The sequence below is a fragment of the Neopelma chrysocephalum genome, unplaced genomic scaffold (assembly GCF_003984885.1).
Source record: "Neopelma chrysocephalum unplaced genomic scaffold, ASM398488v2 Primary Assembly neopelma1_99, whole genome shotgun sequence".
Lineage (NCBI taxonomy): Eukaryota > Metazoa > Chordata > Aves > Passeriformes > Pipridae > Neopelma > Neopelma chrysocephalum.
The window spans coordinates 381,626-393,718 of record NW_020897762.1 but is presented as its reverse complement, the minus strand read 5'-3'; the positions used below and the strand labels follow the sequence as shown (position 1 = coordinate 393,718).

At 46.6% G+C, this 12,093-nt stretch overlaps 1 protein-coding gene and 1 long non-coding RNA gene across 2 annotated transcripts in view; both read right to left on the bottom strand.

Moving 5' to 3' along the window:
• Nucleotides 1-265, bottom strand: part of EHBP1 (EH domain binding protein 1) — a 212,143-nt gene extending 211,878 nt beyond the window's left edge. Inside the window, exon 1 of the mRNA XM_027694880.1 lies at nucleotides 152-265. The gene's annotated coding sequence lies outside the window, so the exon portion shown is untranslated. The remainder of the gene's footprint in view (nucleotides 1-151) is intronic.
• A 2,766-nt stretch (nucleotides 266-3,031) lies between these two features.
• Nucleotides 3,032-12,093, bottom strand: part of LOC113973149 — a 55,240-nt gene continuing 46,178 nt past the window's right edge. Inside the window, exons 14-15 of the long non-coding RNA XR_003536154.1 lie at nucleotides 5,043-5,188; nucleotides 3,032-4,385 (exon numbers count right to left, since the gene is read on the bottom strand). This is a non-coding gene — a long non-coding RNA (uncharacterized LOC113973149). The remainder of the gene's footprint in view (nucleotides 4,386-5,042; nucleotides 5,189-12,093) is intronic.

Here is a 12,093-nt window from a genome sequence, read left to right as displayed (position 1 = left end):
CCTCACGCCGCCACCATCGCCCTCCTGCAGGCGCTGCGCCGCGCCGCGCCCCGGCCCGCCGCTCGCACCGCCCCCGCCGCCCGCCCCCAACGCGCCATTGGCCGCGCCGCGGGGCCGCAGGGCCCCATTGGGCGCCGCCCCTGTCAATCACCTGCGCTCCAGAGGGGCAGCGGAGCGGGGGGGCGATGAGCGCAGACGGGGCTCTCAGGGCCTCGCCTCCCGCCCACAGCCCCGTCTTTTTTCTGATTTGCCGCCCGCCTCGAGGAGGCGGGGCTCCCTGTGAGGAGCAGCCACACGATAGGTGGGCGCGGCCGCCCGTCAGCGCGAGAGCGCCCGGCGATTGGCGGCGGCGCTTCCTAAAGCGGCAGCGGGGCTGTCAGGGCAGGGCTGGGGTCTCGCGCGGCCCCCGGGACCCGCCGCCCCGGGGCCGGGGAGGGAAGCCAAGCCCAGACGCCGCCCGTGAGGTGGGCGCGGGGCGGCTGGAGGGAGCGAGCGAGCGGCCGCGGGAGGCGGATGGAGGCGGCGGGAGGGGCGGCGAAGCCACGGCGAGGGACAGTCCCCGCGCCGGGCCCGCCCTGAGGAGGGGTCGGGCCGAGCGCCAGGCCCAGCCCGAGTCCCGCAGCGCAGGCCCCGGTGCGGGAGGGGCTCCGGAGTTCGCGTGGGGACGGGAAGTTGGTGGGAATGAAATTCCGCGGGCAGGATGATGTTTTCTTTGCCGGTTGAACCGGCGTGCGCAGAGCGGCGCCCAGGCGCTGGGGGTTGGGTGTGCTGCGCAGGTCTGTGTGAAAGTGGCTGCGAGGGAGAGCGGGGCAGCGAGGTGGGATGTGGCTGTGAATTCCCCATAGCCAGGCTGGCTGAATGTTTCTCCCACCGTGCAGTGCCACTGAGGTGGTGTCGGGAGCCAGATGTAAACGCTCGGTGCTGGGTTCTAGCATTGATCTGACATTAAATGGAGGCTTATTCTGGTTCACAGAGAAAGTGCCACGCTGCTCGTTGCCCACGTGCCTCCTGGACACGCGTACGCGTGTGTTTAAGTTCTGGATCCCAAAGCGCCATTTGCAATCATTCTGAAATTCACTGAATCTCAGAGTCAGGGTAAGGTGGTTGTGTGATCTGTGGGAGCTAATCCCAAACCTATCAGCCAGCCAAATCAGAAACTAAGCCATCTATCGAGTGGAAGCACAGGGAAATACGGAAGATAATGCAGTAGAGCTCTGAGAGCAGCTGTGAAATTGAGGCCTCGGGGCTTTGCAGACCTCCTCTGTGTTCTTTTCCATGACAAACCAAATGGAGTCCAAGCCTGATCCACGGACTGGGAAGCTCCTTATCCCAGTGCTTCCCTCCTTTCTCCTAAGCTGCCTCTGACTGGGCTGGCATATCGTAGAGGCTGCCAGCATTCAGTGGCTGGAGTGAAAGGAGAGAAAAAATGACTGTGTGGATGGCCACAGGCCTAAGCTAAACTAAGTTACTTCGGAGAGGGTGAATATTTGGGCTATTGAAAACATCAGCCCTTTGCTTATAGTGTGTCAGTCTTCAGTCCTTACCCGAGCTGCCTGGGAAAGGCAGCGATTCTCCTTTTTCTAAAGTGTTGCACTGGAAATATTACAGGCAGTTGTACTACTCATACAGAGTTTCTCGGAAATGCTCTTTTTCCAGAATAGTTTTGAAGACTTTGCACATTTAACTTAACGTTTCTGTCCCAGTTTTGCAGCTGGTCTGCACACAGAGTAATTCCAACACACTTGAGGGAGACATCCACTGATTAAATGCAGATCACCTGCTTAGGATTTGGGAAATGAGGCCAGGATTTCCAGAGTACATCAGAGTGAAAACACGCAGTGTGGAGCACACACATGCTTGATTTTGACTTGGAAAATACCAGATGGAAAACTGGCAGTTGTAAAGTGGATCAGACAAGGTAATGTGAAATTCTAGTGGACCTGAGGAGATCCCTAGTTTCTCATACCAGGGAAATGTCCAGTAATCAGTTGTGCTGATTTTATTTCAAAACTTGTCTTTATTCTGAATATATTACCAAAAGTTAATCCATACGTTTCTCTGATTTATCTCCTAAATATTGTGCAGCACTCAGGCTAATTCCTGACATATCTTTGACCAAGATCTTATTTTCCTCAAACTGAGATAGACATTTTCTGTCCCGTGGAATAAATGCAAAAGATCTGGTGGTTTGCTCAGTGACTTGTGTTTCAAACATCATTATTTATTAACATTTTCCATTTCCTTCATAGCTTTTGGATTCGAGTTACACCAGGCCTGGGAGGTGCATGGCATAAGGCTGCTTTTTCCTTTGTGGCATGGGGAGAAATATAACATAGGCAATTATCCTACAAATTATCCATTTATTTTACAATTTTTAAGACTAGTACTCCTCAGTTCTTGCAATTTTGGGGAAAGCTTTAGGAGATTTCAAAGGGTGTGAAGAATTACTGTGGAAGGAAGGGCAAGATCTAGAGCTGGAGGTTGAAAGCTAGAGGCCAGCACAGCATTATGAGGTTACTGGACTGAGCCTCATACCAGACCAACTCAAAAGCTTGTGTGACTTCTGTTGGCAGCTCACAGCCCAAAGGACCCAATAAATGGCAAAAAGGGATTAGCAAGGGACTAGATGAAGAACCCCATACCCCTTCCTTGGGTCAGAGCACTCAGATGAGTCGGCAAGGAAGCTCCCTGTTGACTTCATTCCCATATTGCAAAGATCTCCTGACTGGTCCTGCGCAGCAGCCACAAGCCTGGTTTGTGCCAGTGACCCAGCTCAAACCATAGCTCAGCTCTAGAGGGTGGCTCAGGATCTGAGCCATGGTCTAGGGAAACTGTCACATTTTTACTTAATCCAAGCTTGATGGTGAAAACAAGCACAGCCAATTACATCAAAGTACCCAATGCTCACCTTTAAAGTCAATACCTGAGCAAACAACTCTTCTGTGACTCCCAGAAGGGTCCTTCTGATTATGAAAAAAATGTTGCATCATTTTATGTACAGTGTCAAATACCTTCTCTTCTGCAAGCAGGAAAAATAGTTACTTGATGAATAGGTAGATGCTGGTTTATTATTTAAAAACACATAATGTGTATGTCACAATCTACTGAAACCATATTCCTGTCAAATCTTGTGCTTTCCTTGCCTATGGAAGGACAGCCGAGGAAGTGTATTTGTATATATTTGAGCATGCTCTCATCTGTGTTGTTCTGGAAATGGCATGGAACAGGATGCTGAGAGCTGCTCAAGCTGGGAAGTTGGCAGTGCTGACCAGGGATTCCCCAGAGCAACCATACCAGGTTCTTTATAAGCAGCTAGTTCCACCAAGGACACTCATCCTATCCAAAAACACATATTCATGCTCTGTGGCTCCTCTTTCCCCCCTGCTGTGCTGACACTGAACCACCCAAACTCCTTCACAATCTCCACAGAAATCCCCATGTATTTTTTTTCCTGGATTTTGCCTCCTGCTCTCTGGCTTTGGCCTAATGGTGGGAGATTTTAGTCCTCCTGGTCCAAGTAGAGAGATGATCTATGCTCTATTGCTGTTATTCCCTGTCAAGTTTTAAAGCTACACAGCCTCTCCCTTATCCTTCAACGCCTCGTCATCAGCATGACTAAGGACAGGTTGTTCACTAATAAAGAAATGACCTTTGCTAGGAATAGCTGTCATAAATCTCCCTTTCCTTGTCCCTCTGTACATGAGCCTGCAGAAATGTCACTGAGGGAATCAACTAATTGGATTATGTCAAATTTGCAAGAACATTCCTCTTTCTGAGGCAATGGGCTGTGTACTTGAGGTTACCCACACCTGCCACATTTTAAATGTGTTTGGATTTCTAGATCTCATCAAACCTTTGATCCCACGTTAATTAAGGTAGTGGAGAATTTGTACTGACCTCAGTAATAAATGTAAAGTACCATCCTGGTCCCCAACACATGTCCCTACCTGATGCTTGACCCTGTAACATTCAGTTCTGTAACAAGTCATGCTACATTTTATGGTAGCACACTTGCCTGCTCTTTTTCTTTGTTTCTTCACATCTCAACATCAATTTATATATATATATATTCACCAAAAAAATCATAACAGTATACATAGCAAAACATTTTTTTAATCCTCCCTTTGTTTCTTGTTTGTTGCTGGAAAAACTCCACTCAGATGTCTTTTTATGTGATCTGGTAACACCCAACAGCCATTCTGTATTGGAGGGAATAATGTTTTGAATATTCCCTCTGCTAAATGTCAGTGACAATTGAAAGGGTGCAGGTGTGTGTGTGGAATACCCCATTTTATTTGTGCAATGCAAGCTTGACTTTGACACTGGCAGCTGAGAAAAGGCGATTCCCACATTGCAGAATCAGACAGCCCAGTTCCTATCATAGCCTGGAACAAAAGCATATCATTTCAGCAATACCCCCAGCTGTGCTTAAGGCATAAAAACATCACCATTTGTTCTTGCCTTGCAAGCAAAAGAAGCAGATTTTAGGATGTGCTCTGGCGGGCTTGTGCTTTGTTAACACTGGCAGGGGCTGAGGGAGGCAGCCCAGCCTGGTTCTTGCCTATGGAACAGCTCCTGTGTGCAGCATTCCCAGCCCAGACCACATCCCAGCCCAATGTGTGGAGCTGTGTACAGGCACCCACCCTGTTAAACCTCCTAATCCTGAGAGAGCTTTGCTGCCAAAGGGAATCTGCAGAGACAGGGGTTGGGGTACCTCACCAGCACCTCTTTTTTATGGATTGTTCTCCCATTCTCTTGCTGTGGCTGGAGCTCACACGTGTATGTGGTGAGCCCCTGCTTGTGCTTCAGCCAGGCAGTGAGTGCCTCCCCTCCAGGCTCTGTGCCAGGAGTACCCAAAAGGCCTGTCCCCTGAGTGGCAGCCTCATGTCACAGCCCCTTTGCTCTCCTGTGACCGACTTTGTTCTGCCACCCCAGAGGGACCAGGTAATCCCTGCCCTGCCCCTCTTAACCCCACTGCCCAAAGTCTTGTAGGCAAAGTCAAGCACGGTGGTTCAAACAGAGCAGATGAAAAACATCCTCACCTGTCTTTCCTTTATCTCCCCTCTCTTGTCTGGCTGACATTCTTCCCAAACCACTCAGCACTAAGGGGCATGTTGTATTTATCTGCAGACCAGGTCAAGGACAGGAGTCACATTCCTGAAATGCAGAAGTCTCAGTGCAATCCAGCCTGTGGAGTCAAGACCAAAGATGGGGCACTGGTGGTGGAGACTCTACACTACAGAGAGCATTTCCCTGCTTTGGATCAGAACACTGGATCAGTGCTGCTTTCTCCAAGTTTATTATCAACTCCCCTGTTAGTCAGCTTGCAATGGTCTGAATTAGTTTTGTCATAGCCCTTTGATACCCATGAAATTGTGTACACCTCTTAGTGGCCCTAGTTACCCTCTTCTCAAAAAAAAAAAAAATTAAAAAAAAAAAAGAAGCAGGCAGTACTTTGTCCATAAATAACAACTTTCAATCTTTTATCATGCTTAGTGTCTCCTGTACCCTTTCCAGTTCTTCAATGCCCTTCCTGTGTGGTCTCCCCAGCCTTTTTACAGAGCATAATTATGCTTGTATAGGACATCCTGCAGCACTAATGAGGGCAAAGAATGCCTTTCTCCCTCTCTTTTTAAAACAAACAGCACATAATGTGGCCAGCAGGAGAGGGCAGTGATCATCCCCCTGTATTGGGCACTTCGTGAGGCCACACCTTGAGTCCTGTGTTCAGTTTGGGCCCCTCAGGACAAAGAAAGACATTGAGGTGCTGGAGCGTGTCCAGAGAAAGGCAAAAGAGCTGGTGAAGGGTCTGGAGCAAAAGTCTGATAAGGAGCAGCTGAGGCAGCTGGGGGGGTTCAGCCTGAGAAAAGGAAGCTCAGGGGGGAGGGAGCCTGGAAGGGTTGTGTAGATGTGGCCCTTGGGGACGTGATTTAGTGGTGGGCTCAGCAGTGCTGGGTTGACCATTGGACTTGATGATCTTAAATGTCTTTTCCAACCTAAATGATTCTATGATTCTATTACTTATTACCAAATAATCCATGCCTGTTAATTTAAGATGCCCTTCATAAACAATTACCTTGATTCTCTGGAACTGTTTGCTTTTTCTCATTGAGATTTTTTTTTCTTTCAATTTCTACAGTTCTTTTCGACTTTAAACATGACCTTTTTTAATATGTAATTTTTTTCTTAAGCTAATTGCTGCTACACAGACCACCACCAATGCTCTCTAGACACAGCTGAAAGCGAAAGGGCCAAACTTTATACAAGATAAAGACAGGGAGCAACCTATGGCTAGGATTTGGAACAAGCATCTCAGAGAGGTACAGCAGCACAAGTGAAAACACAAGACATTTTCTCCACGGATGGAGGTTAAGAACAGAAAGACCCTTTTCTAAGAGTTACAGAAGAAAATAAGAGATGGAGCAAGTTCAGAGGAAGACTTGCTTTCTAGCTCCCATACCCATTCTACATGACCCTGGCTGTGTCAAATCTCTGCTTAACCAGCTGTAGATGTTTCATGGAGGCATCTAAGGAAACTGCAGATTCAGTGGTGGAAAGGTCAAGGAGTGAAGGTGGTACAGCCCATACTTTTTTTTTCTACTGTGATCCCATTTATCAGAAAATCAGTAGCTGGACATGCAATCAGAATAATGAGCTGGAAAAATGTAAAGCCTTTTACCTGTATTTCTGTAACCGCCAGAGAAATCATAAAATGGAACACAGCTGTCTCTACAGATTATGCAGGAAACTCCTCTTTGCCCAAATATAATATATGTCACCTTTTAAAGAGAACGCCTAGTTAACTTTGGATCTACACCATCAGTCATTCGTGCAGTTCATCAGTAACAGGGGTATGCTTCCTTGGAATACAGGCATTAGCAATGCACAGGCCATCATAGATCAAATCTGAGGCCTTCTTGGAAGCCAGTCGAGAAACAATTACCTTGCAGATGTGATAAGACAATCTATTATGCAAAACTGTGTTCCTACCAGGCTAAGAGGAAATTTGGAGCTAACAACTTGTACAACCAGAATCCCAAACATCACACGATGGGACATTAGTGAATACTTGATGGAAAGTACCTCAAATCACAGAGTGGAAATATATATGTGTGGTATGGCCTTCATCCTGCAGAAGAACTACAATCACCACAGCTGAAAGCACCTACTCATGTATGCAAGACATGCAAGTGGACAAGTGTTTGCAGTAATGGTGTTGGGCAGGTGTGAGATGGTGTGGAAAAACTCAGTTTTGAAAGGACAAGCAATTAATTCTGCTGTAAAACTGACTGCAAAGTTTCCTGCTCCTACTTTTAATATCTCAGCAGCCACACAGCTTAGACAAATACCTCTAGTTAATCTGGAAATTAAACTACATAATCACAGCCAAGTTGGATAATTCCAGACTAAGAAACTACTCTTCAATATGCCCAGATTAACCCATAGGGATTTAAATGGTGTTGCAAGTTATTTTTAACTGAGTTATCACTAACCTCCCTATTTGCTTTTTAGACTGTATAAAGTCACACTGTCAGAAAACATGTTAGCTTCCAAAAATAAAAGAGCTGACCACAAATGGAGTGTAAGACTCATTTGCCAGATCATGGTGGTGTTTGGGCTCCTCCAGTTTGCCCCACTTTACAACCTCCTTTCTGCTAAATTCCTCTGCACAAGCTATGGAGGACATGTAGCCTTCTGGACCATGTATCCCTACGGCAGATTCCTCAGTGAGTCCCAGGCTTAAGAGGAGATTGCTCAATGTAGATATTTTTCATCCACAGTCTTGGAATCTTACTGACTTTTCACACATGCCTAGAAGGAGTGACTGCTTTGCCAGCCCTGTAGAGGGACAATCAGGGAAAAAAAAAAAAGAAAAGGAAATCCCTAGTTTGGGCCGCTTGCTAACTGCAGCTCAGTGACACACTAGTGCCTGGGGCCACTTTGAATCCCTAGGTTTGAAATTAAAGATCTAGGGGTATAAATGGGTTTCTCGCCAGTAAAAACAGTAGAGTCCCAAAACCCCGGCAAATGTGCTCCCAGCCCAGGGCAAGTGCTGGGAACAATTCCATTGCTGCACTTAAAGATGCAACCTAATCAATCACCAAGATACCTTCCTTTCATCCTTAACCAGAGCTGCAGAGCTCAGCAAAAGGACCTGCAAAACAACAGCACAAGGCTGGTAAAGGCACCTCAGCATCTCTCTTCCTGGCAAAAATTTCTGTATCAGCCAAGCTAGCAAAATCTGTCTGTTTTGAGAAACAACGGATATGTCAAACACTCTGGCAAAGCCCAGGAGAAATGACAGTTCAATGATGTTGAAAAGAAAATTATCAGAGAGAGATTAGTTTGTCTGACAGTATGTCTTTATGCTCTCCACTGAAGAAGAACAAGAGTCCTTTCATGCATATTGAATTTACTTCTGGTGCAAGTCAACCTCTGTCAGTAGGGCTGTAAGTGCTGCCGGTTTAGAAAAATGGGTGATCGCTGCAACCTGGCACCTGCTCCCTGCACACCCCAGAGCCCAAAGCTTTCCAGCCACTTACTCGGCTGCAAGCAATGCTTGTTTTACACCAAAGCATCATGGGTTTGGATGCAGCATTCAGAACACTGCACTATCTATTAAAACATTTGCCCAAGTAGGCAGACAGCACAGGGGGTCTGCAGGCCATGGAAACTCCAGACTCCAGTTATGAAGCTAAAAGAGGTAAGGGAGCAAATGGTGCCTGTTAACAGGAGTGGCCATCCCAACTCATTTCTCACACAACTTTGCAGGTGAATTACCCTGCACTGCCGATTGTCTGGTGCCATCTCTCTCTACAAGACACAACAAAATTTTACCACTGTTTTGCCACAGCCATCCCTCAGATGCTGTGCTGTTGCAGCTTGTGCAGAAGCAATAATCCCTGAACAGATGCAGAGTTACGCCACCACTGCCCTCCGGAGAGTCTCTGCAGCTTGCAGATGTGTATCACACTCACCATCCATTCTCCTCCCAAGACTAAGACATCCATGAACTAAAAGCTGGGATACAAAGTAATGCCTGGAAAGTTTCAGGTTCTTTTTCTGATACTGATAAGATGCTCAACACAAATGACAATGGTATGAATTTTGTCTCGGGCTCCTGCTATTCTGCTCACCATTCTGGCAGCCCAGCGGTGGCAACAACCCAACTGAACGCATAGGTTGTGTCTTCCCTGGGAGCAGGCAGAACACATGAAGAGGTAGGAATGGTGTGTCATTTCCCAGCTGTGACACAGATGGGGGGGAGGACAGAGTAGCTGGGTGACTGGTGTAGCCTAGCATGGCAGGAGTGCCTCTTTGGAGACTGCAGCATTTGAAATCCCATAGAATAATCCTGCTGCACCCCTCTGCTGGGGCTCAGGAGTCTCACTCTGCATGGCCTGCTGGCCTGCAGATCCTGGTGCCCACTGCAGCAGCAACAGCTCCTAATTGGTCAGGACAGTGAAGACCTTCCATCACAGGGTTTTCTTTTGCCAGCATCTTAGTTGAGAAGAAAAACTGCATAGGTAGTAAAACTGCTCAACTCACAGTTACATGCTCCTGTAGTTTATTTAAAGCACTGCCCAAACGACTTATCTTCCCTAGTATGATTCTCAGTACAGCTGAACTGAGTTTAGCAAATCTTCCCACCCAAAAGAAGAACCTGAAACTGTCACGAAAGTAGAGGTGAAAAGTTTGCTTAAAATATAAGAAACCAAACAAAGAGGGTCTGGCATCTGGCAACAACAATAACTGTCGGTGCCCTTCAGCTTGCTTGACCTACTACATCAGACAATGCTGACCTCATTGCTCACCACAAAATTATGATGCCTTCCTCAGTCCGGGGCAGCATCACCTCAGCGAGACTAAAATAAAACCCACCGAAGGGCTTTATATAATACCACGGCTACAAGATCTCTAATGTAGTTTTCTTATTGCAGCAAGAGCCAAGTACAGCTTAAATTCATTAGCTAATGGCCTGTGACAATGAAGGACAAAGACAATTATTATGCACATTTCCCAGCTGATTGTTTCTGTGTGAAGAAAATGCAACAAATTATTGTTCTCCTGTATTAATGCACCATAAAGGATTACTATCATATCAATTTCAAAAATCCCTATCCCTTTCAAAATGCAGACAAATGCCGGATAAATTTGATTTTTATAGATGAAAGCTTGGCAGAAAAGTCAAGATTTCATTAGGGCCATGGACAATCACATTACATTTTATATGATATGAGGACTTCAGTACTGAATCAGGAAATTGATCTCAGGGCATTTTTTTCTACTGAAGACTTATCAATTCCCTGAGTATCTCTCAGGTATCTCAAACACTTATCCTTGGATATAATAGTCAGAGGCATTCTTAATAGCTGGGTTTTTTAATAGAAAAGTCAGAAAAGAAATACAATATAAAATCATAAAGTTGTAAAATCATGAAGGTTGGAAAAGACCTCCAAGATCACCAAGTCCAACCTTTGACTGATGACCACCTTGTCAACTAGACCATGGTACTGAGTGCCACATCCAGTAGTCATTGGTTATTGTGTTCAGTATGGCACTTTGCCTTATTGAACCTTACACCACTGGCCTCAGCCCATTGGTCCAGCCTGTCCAGATCCCTCTGCAGAGCCTTCCTGCTCTCCAGCAGATCAACATTTCCACCCAACTTAGTGTCATCTGTGAACTGACTGAGGGTGCACTTGATGCTCTCGTCCACATCATCAATAAAGATATTAAATGATCAATAAAGACATTAAAAGGACTGGGCCCAACACTGACCCCTGGGAACATCACTAGTGACCAAACACCAACTGAATGCAACACCATTCACCACCACACTCTGGGCTCAACCATCCATCCAGTTCTTAACCTGTACAAGCTATGGGATGTCAGCTTCTCCAGCAGAATGCTGTGAGAGACACTGTCAAAGGCTTTGCTGAAGTCCAGGCAGACAACATCCACAGCCTTTTGCTCATTCACTAGGAGGGTCACCTGGTCATAAAAGGAGATCAGGTTGGTCAAGCAAGACCTGCCTTTCCTAAACCTGTGCTGGCTGGTCCTGTTCCTCTGCTTGTCCTGTACGTGCTGTGTGATCACACTCAAGATAATCTGTTCCATAACCTTGGCGGACACTGAGGTCAGCCTGATAGGCATGTAGTTCCTTGCATCCTCCTTTCAACCCTTCTTGTGGATGGGCATCACATTGGCCAACTTTCAGTCAACTGGGACCTCCCTGTTTAGCCAGGATTGCTAGTAAATGACAGAGCAGGGCTTGGCCAGCTCTTCCACCAGCTCCCTCAGTACCCTCCATGTAAATCCCATCCTGCCCAATGGACTTGTGTCTAAGTGGCTCAGCAGGTCACTACCTACCTCCTCCTGGATTACAGGGGGTCTATTCTGCTCCCCATCCCTGCCTACCAGCTCAGGGGACCAGTTGCCCTGAGGATAACCAACCTTCCTGTTAAAGACTGAGGCAAAGAAGGCATTAAGTACCTCAGCCTTTTCCTCATCCTTGGTAACAATATTCCCCCCTGCATCCAATAAAGGATGAAGATTGTCATTGGCCCTCCTTTTGTTGTTAATGTATTTATAAAAACACTTCTTATTATCTTTCACAGTGGTGGTCAGATTAAGTTCTAGCTGAGCTGTTGCCTTTCTAATTTTCTTTCTACCTGACTTAGCAACATCCTTGTACTTTTCCTGAGTTGCCTGCCCCTTCTTCCAAAGGTCATAAACTCTCTTTTTTTTTACTGAGTTCCTCCAAAAGCTCCCTGTTCAGCCAGGCTGATCTTCTTCCCTGGCGATTCATCTTTTAGCACATAGGGACAGTCTGCTCTTGCACCTTTAAGATCTTCTTTAAGTATGTCCAGCCTTCCTGGACCCTTTTGTTTCCCCCTGGGAAACAGTCAGTCCCAGGGGACTCTCTGAACCAGTGTCTTGAACAAGCAAAAGTCTGCCCTCTGGAAGCCCAAGGCAGAGGTTTTGTTGACCCCCTTCCTTACTTCAAGAATTGAAAACTAAGAATTGAAAACTATCATTTCATGGTCACTGTGCCCAAGATGGCCTTCAACCAGCACATTTCCTACTGAA